The 12,402-nt window shown below is 45.7% G+C and overlaps 1 long non-coding RNA gene across 1 annotated transcript; it reads right to left on the minus strand.

Annotated features, from left to right (window-relative positions):
• Positions 1 to 636: 636 nt before the first annotated feature.
• Positions 637 to 11,336, minus strand: LOC116964303. The gene is made up of 2 exons (XR_004408678.2): positions 10,604 to 11,336; positions 637 to 3,441 (listed from the first exon to the last, which is right to left on the minus strand). It is a non-coding gene; the product is annotated as an uncharacterized LOC116964303 (long non-coding RNA).
• Positions 11,337 to 12,402: the final 1,066 nt, after the last annotated feature.

Raw genomic sequence — 12,402 nt, forward strand, 5'->3', positions numbered from 1 at the left:
CTATATTTCAGTATAACAGGTTACTATAGAATTACTACTCATAAAGCAACAAATATACTTATCAGTAACTACTTATATGCATCCCTATGAATATATTTTTCTATATTATATAACTATATTAATACATATTATTTAAGTATATTAATATATAATATATAATACATTAAATACATATTATATATATGTATACATATATACACACACACACACACACGTATAAATAATGTAACCAGTACCAAGTGCTCATCAAACCCATCCGAGAAGTGGAGCCAATTGGACAAAGTCTCACTCGAGCAATGATCTGGATCATGGAGCTTGGAGTCAGCCTGGCATCCCTGGCGAGGGTTTGCTCTGCCAAGGAAATGTTGTGGGGAACAGGGGTTCATGTATGTGCACTTCTCAGAGGAAGGGGCTCCATTTTGGGTAAAAAGTAAGTCTTTTTTATATCACAGAGACATAAGAGGTTGAAGGACACCACGACGTGGAGCAGTCATTAAATGCTGCTAATTTATATTTTTCACCTGGCACAGTCAATAAATGATGGTGTTTTCTCTTCTCTTGGTCCAATTTTTTAATTTCCAGAATGTTTTTCTGGTCTGCCACTTAGAACAGCCAGTGGCAGTTACAAACTCTTACTTTCTCAGGGTGTTTTCCCCCTTTTCCAGGCTTTTTTTTTTTTTTTTTTTTTTTTTTTTTCACCATTCCAGATGATAACTTGCTGTTACAGTTTCTTGGTTTTGTACTTCGCATCGAAAGTGTCTCAGGCTGTCTCTGATTTCTTGGTACCCAGTTGCACTTCAAAGATGCCAGTTGTGCTCTTCAAGCATGCTTCTGGTCCCCAGGGCGGCAGGCATTTTCTCCGTCAGTATTTGACCAGAGGTCTTCTGTTCAGTATTTTCCCCCTCATAACCAGATTGCCTTTATGGCTGCTCCCATCACTCCACCCCTTGGCCTGTGACCGCTGATGGGTCACTAGGAGTGAGACTACACCCCGCCTGGCGTAGTCTCTTGCCTCCTAATGCATGAGGAGAAGGAGACTCATAGCCGTGTTGGGCCCAGTGTTGTTGCAACTTCTGAGAGGGTTTGTTGGTTGAGGCACGAGTGTACAGTACCAGTTTGGATAAAAGTGATAAAAACAGTGCTTTCGTATGAGATACACTACAGAAAAGCATGCATCCTGCAGCGAGGACAAGAGCTAATGTCACTGAGATGCACTGTGCCCATGCTCCGGGGTCTGGCAGCCAAGATGATGGCCATGGCCAGGCCTGGGCAGGGGCTGCTCTTGGATTACTTGGTGGACATGTTGCTGAATAACATTCACTTCATATTTGATTTGTTTGACTTAGTGTAAAAGCAACGGGTACTATTCATTAACATGCAAAGACTCCTCTGGGAGCCTAAAAGATAATCCAAGGCCCAGCGAACGTGAGTAGCTGTGACGGGTGTACCCACGCTGAGTGAGCGAGCGGTGCTTTGGTTCAGGCATCACCAACAAGCAGCCGTGACTGAAATCAGCCCTGCTGGGCAAGCTGTGAGACCCGGGCTGGGCCACAGCTCCTCAGGGACTAAGGAGTCTAGGCCACAGCTTATCAGGACTAACAGCACCAGCCCCAGCTGGGACGAGACAAAACTAAAACTGCTACAGCTCCACACCTGCACATACACCAGTGGGGTTGATTATAAGACAATCATTTTAGGCTAGAGACATCTGTAGCCACTCGAGCCCATTGAGCTCTCCTGCACAGCAGCAGGCTGCACAGAGTTGCTCTCCCCTTGGGCAGGGATGCTTCTCAGGGTTAGTCCTTGAGGTTGAGCCACCTCTTACCTGACATCTAATGTCTATAATGAGGTAAGAAACATTTTACATTAGGCCAAAAGGTATATTGTATGCTACTAACATTTATATATCCAGATCTAGCTTAACTATTGGAAGTGTAGTAAGTCATACTGTTTCGACACTGTCTAAATCATCATCTAATCACCATCTAAATTATCATTTAAATCATCCTATAAATCATTGTCAGATCATTGTTAAATCACTGTTTAATTAACATTCGATTATTTCTTAATCACCATTTGATTATTATTTCATTTTCATTCACTCATTAATTACCATTTAATCACTGTTTAATCATTAATAAAACCCTTTTAGTAAGCTCTACAACAATGACTTTTCTTAATAATTCATTTGTGTCGGTAGCCAATTGTGACAGTGAGTTACTCTCCATCTGTGGGTTCTTTAAAGCATCCATAGTAGCATTTGGGTAATTTCAAGTGTAGCAGAAATACTAACAACAGCTTATTCTAATTCAATAGCACCCAAGCTTGGAAACAGCACACATACAACTTTAGGAAACGGATGGTCTCATTACTGTGGGCTTAGACACTCTGCCCTGATTACCTACAGAGTAATGGTTGTGTTGGAAGTTATATGTCAGATCCTGAGATTGAAATGCCAAAGGAGCAAGACATGCTATGGTACAAGTGCCAGTCTTCTGTGGTGGTAGACTTTTATAATTATTAGTACCACAAAGCCAGAACCATCCAGATGTTAAAATGTCGGCCACCAGCTTCACCCAGAGTCATTGCCATGTTTGCAGAATGAACACTACGGATTAGAAAAACAATTCAATTTTGTTAAACACATGAATCAGTGTCCAAAAGGGGTTATGATCTATACAGCCAGATATGTTGCTTGGGCCACATATACCCCAATCATCATTAGTACTAAGCCAACCATTACTCTGTAGACAACAGCATGTAGAATCAAGACTAGTGAGACTGTAGTATCTTTGACAGTTCATGTTATTAATGTTCCATGTAAGATGCCAGAGTCCATTAAAAACACCTTTGTTTGTAATTGCTGATTCATTATTTCAGGTCCATGAGATTTCCAGAATCAATACAAGATTGTGTTCTGTCACACTGACATTGAAACCGTCCTTGGGTGTGATTTTAATACAAGGTATAATTACAATTGCTTACTTTCCCCACCCAAACTGAATTTGTGTAATGGGGCTTTAGCATATGAATGTGATTTTAAAGCGTGTTGATAATTTGGTGTACTGGGTAGTAAGTATGCCAAATTAGGTTGATACCAAGGTGCTTCAGGTACAGGTTCTGATCACCACCAACATTTGGGATGATTGAGGGTGGCAATACCAACAATCCAGTTTGTTGCCCACTTGAGAAACTGTATTCATATATTGAACAGTGTGATTGCTATTCCATCCTTGAGATAGGGAAACAAGCAGTATTGTAATTACTAGATATGATCCAATCACTGTATATATATAATATAACAACTGTAAGAAACAAAAGTGCTCATCATGTTGTTTCATTTCATGTCATCTTGCCAAATCAGTATGATGAATAAGGTAGGACCAAAATCCAGGGAGAATAAACTGAGGTTCTGGTTGCTGATGTTGCAGTTAGGGTGACCTGAAAGAAAAACAAAACCGCTTCATTCCTTTTGGATATTAGGCAATCTGGATATCCATTGCTTAGAAATGAGATGCTTGTCACCCTGGTGATTGAGCATCTTCCTTTAATTTTCCATCTTTTAGTTTTCCAATCATTATATATATTGCATCAGCACCGGGCTCAGCATCCCATTGCTTTTGCATATTGTACTGTCAGTTCCCCTCTGTACTGGGTCTGGCTGAAAGGGCGTTAATTTTCCCCATAGCAGCCCTCATAGTGCTGTGCTTTGTGTCGGCAGCTAGAAAAGTGCTGATAACACACGAGTGTTTTGGCCACAGCTGAGCAGTGCTACCACAGCACCAAGGCTGCCTTTCCAACATTCCCCCTCACCAGCAGGCTGGGGGTGGGCAAGATCTCCAGAGGGGACATAGCCAGGACAGCTGACCCAAACTGACCAAAGGGATATTCCATACCATAAGATGTCAGCTCAGCAATAAAAGCTAACAGAAAGGAGGAGGAAAGGGGGGCATTTGTTATTTACTGCATTTGTCTTCTGGAGCAACCACTATGCATACTGAATCCCTGCTTCCCAGGAAGTGGCCAGACATAACCTGCTGATGGGAAGCAGAGAATAAAATCTTTTGCTTTCCTTTGCTTTTGTGCATGACTTTTGCTTTATTAAATTGACTTTATCTTGATCTACAAGGGTTTTTTCCGTCTTATTTTCTACCTCCCATCCTGCTAGGAAGGGGAGTGATGGAGCAGCTTGGTGGGCACCTGGTGTCCAGCCAAGGTCAACCCACCACAGTCCTTTTTGGCGCCCAACAGGGGGCATGTGACAACAGCAGTTTTGTATTAAGCGTGCTATAGCTAGAGTGGTTATTAAATGGCAAGCTTATTGCAAGTTGTGTGATGAACAAGAAGCTCCTAGACACGCTTAAACACAAAAAAGAAGCCTACAGAGGGTGGACCGTACATGGTCAACAGACCATTGTCCACGTGGAGAGCAGTGACAAGTGGCGTTCCTCAGGGGTTGGTATTAGGACCATGTCAGCAGCATGGACAGTGGGATCAAGTGCACCCTCAGCAAGTTCACTGACAACACCAAGCTGTGTAGTGTGGTCAACGTGCTGGAGGGCAGGGATGCCATCCAGAGGGACCTGGACAGGCTTGAGAGGTGGGCCCGTGCAAACCTCATGAAGTTCAACACGGCCAAGTGCAAGGTCCTGCCCCTGGGTCCGGGCAATCTCAAGCACAAATCCAGGCTGGGCGAGGAGTGGATGGAGAGCAGCCCTGGGGAGAAGGACTTGGGGGTGTTAGTGGATGGAGAACTGCCTGTGAGCCAGCAATGTGCGCTCGCAGCCCAGAAACCACCCGTGTGCTGGGCTGCATCCAGAGCAGTGTGGGCAGCAGGGCGAGGGAGGGGATTGTCCCCCTCTAGTCTGCTCTCGTGAGACCCCCCTACAGTGCTGTGTCCAGCTCTGGGGCCCCCAACATCAGAAGGACACGGACCTGCTCAAGCGGGTCCAGAGGAGGCCACGAAGATGATGAGGGGGCTGGGGCACCTCCTTTATGAGGACAGGCTGAGAGAGTTGGGGGTGTTCAGCCTGGAGAAGAGAAGGCTCTGGGGAGACCTTATAGGGGCCTTCCAGTGCTTAAAGGTGCTACAGGAAAGATGAGGAGGGACTTTTTATGAGGAGGTGTAGGGATAGGAGGAGGGGCAATGGTTTTAAGATGAAGGAGGAAAGATTTAGATTAGATATAAGGAAGAAATTATCTCCTGTGAGGGTGGTGAGGCACTGGCATAAGGTGCCCAGAGAAGCTGTGGTTGCCTCATCCATGGAAGGGTTCACCTGGGCTGGCGGAAGGTGTCCCTGCCCACAGCAGAGGGGTTGGAACTAGGTGATCTTTAAGGTCCCTTCCAACCCAAACTGTTCTATGATTCTACGATTCTGTGTGGATTTTATGACCTTTGTTTTTTGCTTTTATTAAACTGTCTTTATCGCGATCTGTGAGTTTTTTCCCATCTTATTTCCCACCCCTCCCATTCCACTGAGGAGGGGAGTGATAGAGTACCTGGTGTCCAGCCAAGGTCAACCCACCACACCCTCAGTCCAACCGTGATGTGCTCTGTGCATCACCATCTCCTGGGTTGTACTGAGCATGCAAATGAAAGCAGAGCACTGCGAGGAGCAGCAGCAGCGGGGCTGCCAGCAGCAGCAAGGGACACACAGGGGATACACGAGGACAAAAGGACTACAGCTGAACAGGAGGCATTCCCCAAATGACTGAGGGGAACCTGGCAGAGCAGGCGACTTAGGCTAAAACAATATTCCTGGGGATGGAGTGTGATATCCACCAAGCCTGTAGGAGGTATGACCAGGTAGATTAACTGCTCTTCATGGTGGCCAAGATGCAGGAGGAGGTGAGCAGACTGAGGGGCATCCAAAAGTCTGAGAAGGAGATTGACCAATGGAACTGTGCTCTGCTGTCTCTGATGCGTGCAAGCCAGCTTAGGGTGGCCACTACAGAAGCAAGTCCGGGATCCATTTTGTATCAGGAGAAAGGAAGCATTACAAGGGATGGTGATGGGTAGAAGAAGGTTGCTGCACGGGGCTGTAAGAGAAACCCCTCCTTACCTTCTCAGATACCTTTACAGAATAGGTACAAGGCCCTGGGTGTGGTAGATGAAGCACATAAGAGACAGAAGAGGAGGAGCCTATGCAAGCACTCTCACCAAGGTCAGCTCGACTAACCCCTCACAACAAGACCTACGTTGAAGACCAGAACCAAGAAGAGACAACCGTGACTTGTTGTCATCAGTGATCCCCTCCCGTGCGGAAGAGAAGCACACAATTGCAGACCAGACCATCTTTTCAGGGACGTTTGCTGCCTCCCTGGGGCCAGAATTAGGGATGTCACCAGGTGACTGAAGAGCTTAGTACAGCCTTTGGACTATTATCCACTCCTGCTCTTCCATGTGGGTACTAATGATATTGCAAAAAAAGACTAAGGTCAATCCAAAGAGATTTCAGGGTCCTAAGAAAAATGCTAAAAAACTCAGGAGCACAGGCAGTGATTTCCGTGATCCTCCCAGTAATGAGGAAAGACTTGGGAAGAAACATGCAAGCCCAAGATTTCAATACCTGGCTCCAGGACTGGTGCATCCACCAAAACTTTGGAGTGTATAATCATGGAAGAGTCTTCAAGGCACACAGTATGCTGGGGCTCGATGGGATCCACCTTAGGAATTCATGAGTGCTGGTCAGTTTTTAAGAATCACCTTTTAGAAGCACAGGAGCAAGCAATCCCACTGCATCTGAAGTCAAGCAAGTGGGGCAGAAGGAGCTCAAGAGGAAAAAGAAATTGTACAATCTCTGGAAGCAAGGTCAGTCTTTGCAAGAAGCTTACAGAGCTGGGGTTCATATGTGCAGGGAGAATGCACAAAAGGCCAGAGCTCAATTAGAGTTGAAACTGGCTAGTGCTGTGTCTGACAACAAGAATGGCTCTTTGAAGCATGTTAGTAGCAAGAGGAGGTCTAAAGAAAACATCGGGCTGGTACTCGTTGAAGATGGTCACCTGACTAATAGGGATGAAGATAAAGCAGAGGCATTAAACGCTTCTTTTGCCTCAGTCTTTAGATCTTGGGCTGCTGGGTCCCCTGAGTCAGAGGACCACAAGTGTAGGAACAGTGACTCTCCATTGGTGGACACTGAAATTGTAAGGGACCAGCTGCATCAGCTGAATGTTCACAAGTCCATGGGGTCTGATGGGATTGATCCCAGAGTACTGAAGGAGCTAGAAAATATTATGGCAGAACCCCTCTTGCAGGGGTTGTAGGGAATGGGGCTACATCTGGATGGCAACTGGTCACCAGCAGTGTTCAATTGTAGGGCCAGCTAAAAATAAGATTTTTAATAGAGGGGACAGCAGCATGTAAGGCTCAGATAATTTAATTCAGTTTAATGACAGTCTATCATCAAACACCAGGTGCTGTTAGACTTACAGACAGGCCATCAGGGGCAGTTATACTATGAATAATAATTCTGAATAATACCTGTCCCGGTTTTGGCTGGGAGAGAGTTAATTTTTCTTTTTAGTAGCTAGAATAGTGCTCTGTTTTGGATTCAGTATAGGATTTGGTATGAGAAGAATGCTGATAATACACTGATGTTTTCAGTTGTTGCTGAGAGATCAAGGACTCTCCAACTCCTGACGTCCTGCCTGGGCGCAGGTGTACAAGAAGCTGGGAGGGAGCATGGCCAGAACACCAGACCTGAATTAGCCAATGAAATATTCCATATCACATAACGTCATGCTCAGTACATAAAGGAGGGGCAGCCAGAGAGGAGAAGGTTCTCTCTCGCTTCCGGGCTTGAGATTGTGGGATCTTGATATTCTGGGATCGCTAGCTGGGAATGGGCTGGGTATCAGTCAGCAGGTGGTGAGCAATCGCATTGCACATTGCCCATTTGTACTTTCTATTACTGTTATTTTTTTATTCTATTTCAATTATCAAACTGTTTTTATCTCAACCTGCGAGTGTCCCTTTACCCCTCGAGTTTTTTCCCCCCATCCTCTGGGCAGGGAAAGGTAAGTGAGCAGCTGTGTGGTGTTTGGCTGTCATCTGGGTTTAAACCACAACAACACCCCACTGTCCTCAATCCTGGATGAGAGCAGTTATGGCTTGTGAGGTTTTGGGGCTAATACATTACTGCCATACATGGGTGAAGGGACTTTTAGGTAACTTAGGTGCTGCCTGTAACAGAAAAGCAATAGCTTTCACAACAGGTATTTTAGTGATGGAAATTCTAGAGTTCTGGGTCTGAGGGTTTGGCACCCAAGAGCTTACTAGAGTATGAATAGTCTGCGATTTTAATACGTCCACACCCAAAATACTTAAGAGCCCTACTGCCACTATGGGTCTCGGTGTCCTTCCACCAGGCAGAGCCAAGTTTATCCTGGCCACGGGGAGCTCTCATATTTTCCTGGAAATCACTTTATAGAAAACCCTTCTTGAGGTTTCCGAATTAACCCAGGGGCATCCTCAGCATTAATCGTTGATATTGTGGCTCCTGTACCCATAAGAAGAGATGGAGTGTTTGCCATTCACTGTTAATGGCATACAAGGGTGCTAATACTAATTCCAAAATTTGTGAACGCCTGGGAGGGGTCATTGGGACTCCCAGGACCAACGATGGGACCTCCTCTATTTCTTTTCAGGTAGCGGGGTTGGGGGACTGGACAGAACAAGGTTGTCCGGGATGGGGGAAGCAGAGGGACTAACACCACCCGGCTCCTTCTCTGCCCCCGGGCTGCTGGTGCTGCCCCCATCGCGCTTATCCCACAGTCTCTGCAGGACGAACATGGGCATCCTCTCCAGCTGGCCTGCTGTGAATCCAATTCCTCGCAGGAGGTCCCATAAGCGTTTCCGTTCCAGATCACGCTCCTGTTTGCCAGGGCGTTGCTTTGTGTCAGATTGATTCATTTCAGCATTTCGAGCATTTTGTCCCTTATTCTTATTACTCAGACCTCCCTTTAACATCTCGACGACCCTGACCTGACCTTCCCTGTCAGAGACTATTGTTTTGGGGTTGCTTTCCTGCCCTCGTCGTGTCCCCGCAAGGGCTGTCCAATTTTGCAGCCCTTGGGTCATTATGGTGTTCCAGTCCCCAGTTGCATAGCGTAACATTATGGCCAGGTTTTTTGGTCCTCCGGGTGCTGCATTTTGCAAGAGTTTCAGTTTCCCTGATGCTGTTGCTGGCACAGCCATCATGTCCTGGGGTATCACCCCTTGTGCCTTCAGGACATCCCGAGCAGCCAGCCTCATCATCCAGCCAGAAAACCCATCAGGAGTACTCCAGGGAGGGGGGGGCAGATATCCCCATGGTCCCGGCATTTTTCTAACAGCATATATTATTGAAGATAATAGGGAGAAGGTATTCATCCTCACCCCTGCATTGGGGTTCAGGAGAAATATTCTTCGTCCCAGGAATATCTGTCTGGCCTCAGTCTGATTAAGGATCACGGTTCCAGCCTCCAGCTCATAGCACCGCGCCACCCATCCCACCCAGTCCTCGTGGGGTTTTTTGCTGTACTGCAAGGACAGCTGCCTCAGCTGTTCTGTGTTAAAATTTGCAGCAATTATCATCACCCCAGGCAGTGGGGGAGCGCCTTCCTCACCATCAGGAGCCAGGAGTTTTACGGGGGAAGGTTTAATGCCAGGGTGAGAGGAGGCAGCTTTGTGCAGACAATGCTCAGTTAACGAAGCGGGGGTGGAAGACTCACTGCCAGAATCAAAGCCCTCCTCATTATCCATTTTCAGTTTGTGCATCTTTCCAATGATCTTGTTCTCCGAGACCTGGCACATCGGCTCTTGCTCTAGCTGTCGTATAGACAGAGGTCTGAGGCTGGTTTCTAATTGTCTAGGTAATTTGTTCATAACAGCAATATGGGATTCAAAGGCACCTGCTCGCACTTCTGCACCCTTAGCTTGCTGCAAACCTCCCAGTTCCTGCCTAGCAGTGTTAAACAAAGCGCCCGCGGCTGCCAGTGCCTCCGTGAGAAGCCCGATGAAGGCTCCCTTGCTGTCCTCTGCTTTGCATTTGTGACTGTTCTGCCACTTCTGAAACTCTGCTCGTAGCATTTCCCAATTCAACCAGTTCTCAGACACCCAAATCCTGTCCCACTGAGGGGTTTTCCACCCCTTAGCCTGCTGCCATTTTCGCTGCTCTTCTACTGCCTTCTCCCACGCATCCATGATTTGTGTCTCACAGAACCCCACCTCTGACACCAATTAATACCACAACCCAGAAGGGTTACCTGCCTGTGGGTCTGCAAAGACTGCAACTGTTTGCAGGACTCCAACATGCATAAAGACACAGAGGATGTATTACCTATGTTCTTTACTTCATTACAGTTTACTACTATCAAGGCAAGTATAGTTACGATTGGCAAAACAAGTATACCTGTACTACAAGTTACTACAAATACTACCAGAGAGCAAACATGTATTTTCCACAGCAGCAGCGATTAATATTAACAGCAAGTCTATATTTCGATATTACTAATTACTGCAGAATTACCACTAATTAAGAAGCAAATATACTTATCAGTAATTACTTACATGCAGGACTTTATATATTTTTTTTATATATATATTCAAAAATGTTACCGGTACCAAATGCTCAAACCGATCCCAGCAGTGGGGCCAGTCAATCCTACCCCAGAAGTGAGGCCAGCCGGCAGCGGATGGCGTCTCCCTTGGACGATGATCCACATCTCAGAGCCTGGAGTCAGCCCGGTGTCCCTGGCGAGGGTCCGCTCTGCCGAGGAAATCTCATGGGGAAAAGGAGTTTGCGTGCAGGAAAGAGGTTCCATTTTGGATAAAAAGTAAGTCCTTTTTGTATCACAGAGACATAAAGGGGAGTAGGACACCACCACCTGAAACAGCCAATAAATGCTGCTAATTTCTATTTTTCACCTGGCACAGCCAATAACTGGTGATATTTTCTATTCTCTCAGACCACTTTTTGTTTTATCAGACTGTTTTTCTGTTCTGTGAGTTAGAGCAGCCAATAGCAGTTACCAACACTTACTTTCTCAGGATGTTTCCCCCTTTTCCAGACATGTTTTTCACCTCTCCAGATTATACATTGCTGTTACTGTTGTTTTTGCACTTATCAGTGGTATCTTGGGATGTCTCTGGTTTCTCGGTATCCAGCTGTACTTCAAAGATGCCACCTGCACTCCTCAAGGATCCTTCTGGTTCCCAGGGTGGCAGGTATTTTCTCTGTCAGTATTTGAGCAGAGGTCTTTCTCTGTTCAGTATTTTCCCCCTTATAACCAGGTCACCTTTATGGCTGACTCCATCATCAGCCAAAAATAATACCTCTTAGCAAAGCAGAAATGATCAGCTGCAGGGAACACTGCAGAATTTCCCCATCTAAACAGTACTGTTTGTGAAAGTGTCTTTTGTATAGCTACTATTAGTTGTTCAGGGAACAGATGAAAAGCAACTGCACTAGCTTAGCTTCTCCTCTTGCAATACCTATGTGGGCTGAGCACACCCTATGGCACACCATAACAGTTCTGCTCAGGGGTCCATGCTATAAGTAAGAACTTTGCAGTTTGAGCCTTGCTCAGGCTTCCTCCTGTTCTCTGAACTGGCCAGCGTCCACCTACAAGCCTGCGTTTTCACAGCCTGACTGTGGATAGCATCAGCTTATCAGAAAAAGTTCAGAGGAGAACATGGGTCATGCAGAAACAGAGAACCAAACTGAGGACATTCAGCCCAGACACGGAGACTGGGTCAGGGCTCCCAGCTTGCAAACGCCTGCCAAAAGAGTTAGAGGAAAACTTGAAGCTGGAACAAGCCCAAGGCTGAGTTTTCATTTGCTGCAGTGTTCGAACATGAAGCTGTACTTGTCACTGTGATACAGACCGACCAAAAACCAAGAGTGATTACAAACAAACAAAACATCCAGCCTGTCTAGCCCGCAGTCCAGTTACCAGCCTTCCAAAACAGATCATTTCCCTGAGACAGTGACATCCAAAACTCAGATGTGGAAACAAACTTCCTCTGGGTGTTTCACATTCCTTTGGTCCTGTTCCCAAAACGCAATGTTTGTGTCACTTGCTAAAAAAATCCACAGCAACAAGCTTTCCATGTAAATTTAAAGGGAAGTGATTCAGTTATTTTTCTGGGATTAAGTCTTAAATAATTTTTCATAGAATAGGCTATGGAAACTATAGTATGACCTGTCAGTTATTGGTTAATAAAACAATGTTGACACTGTGACATACAAATCATACTTTTAAGGATAATAATTTTAACTCAGCTGGTTTAAATTCAGTGCTGAGTTTATCAAGATTTTGCAAGAATTTTAAGTCCAAGTCAAGCACTGTACTTACGCAGCTTATACAATTAAAGTGTGCAGACTGGGTGCTCTTGACACAGCACTCCTCGTGCTAGACAGA

The sequence above is a fragment of the Tyto alba genome, unplaced genomic scaffold (assembly GCF_018691265.1).
Source record: "Tyto alba isolate M040663 unplaced genomic scaffold, T.alba_DEE_v4.0 Super-Scaffold_7, whole genome shotgun sequence".
Taxonomy (NCBI): Eukaryota; Metazoa; Chordata; class Aves; order Strigiformes; family Tytonidae; genus Tyto; species Tyto alba.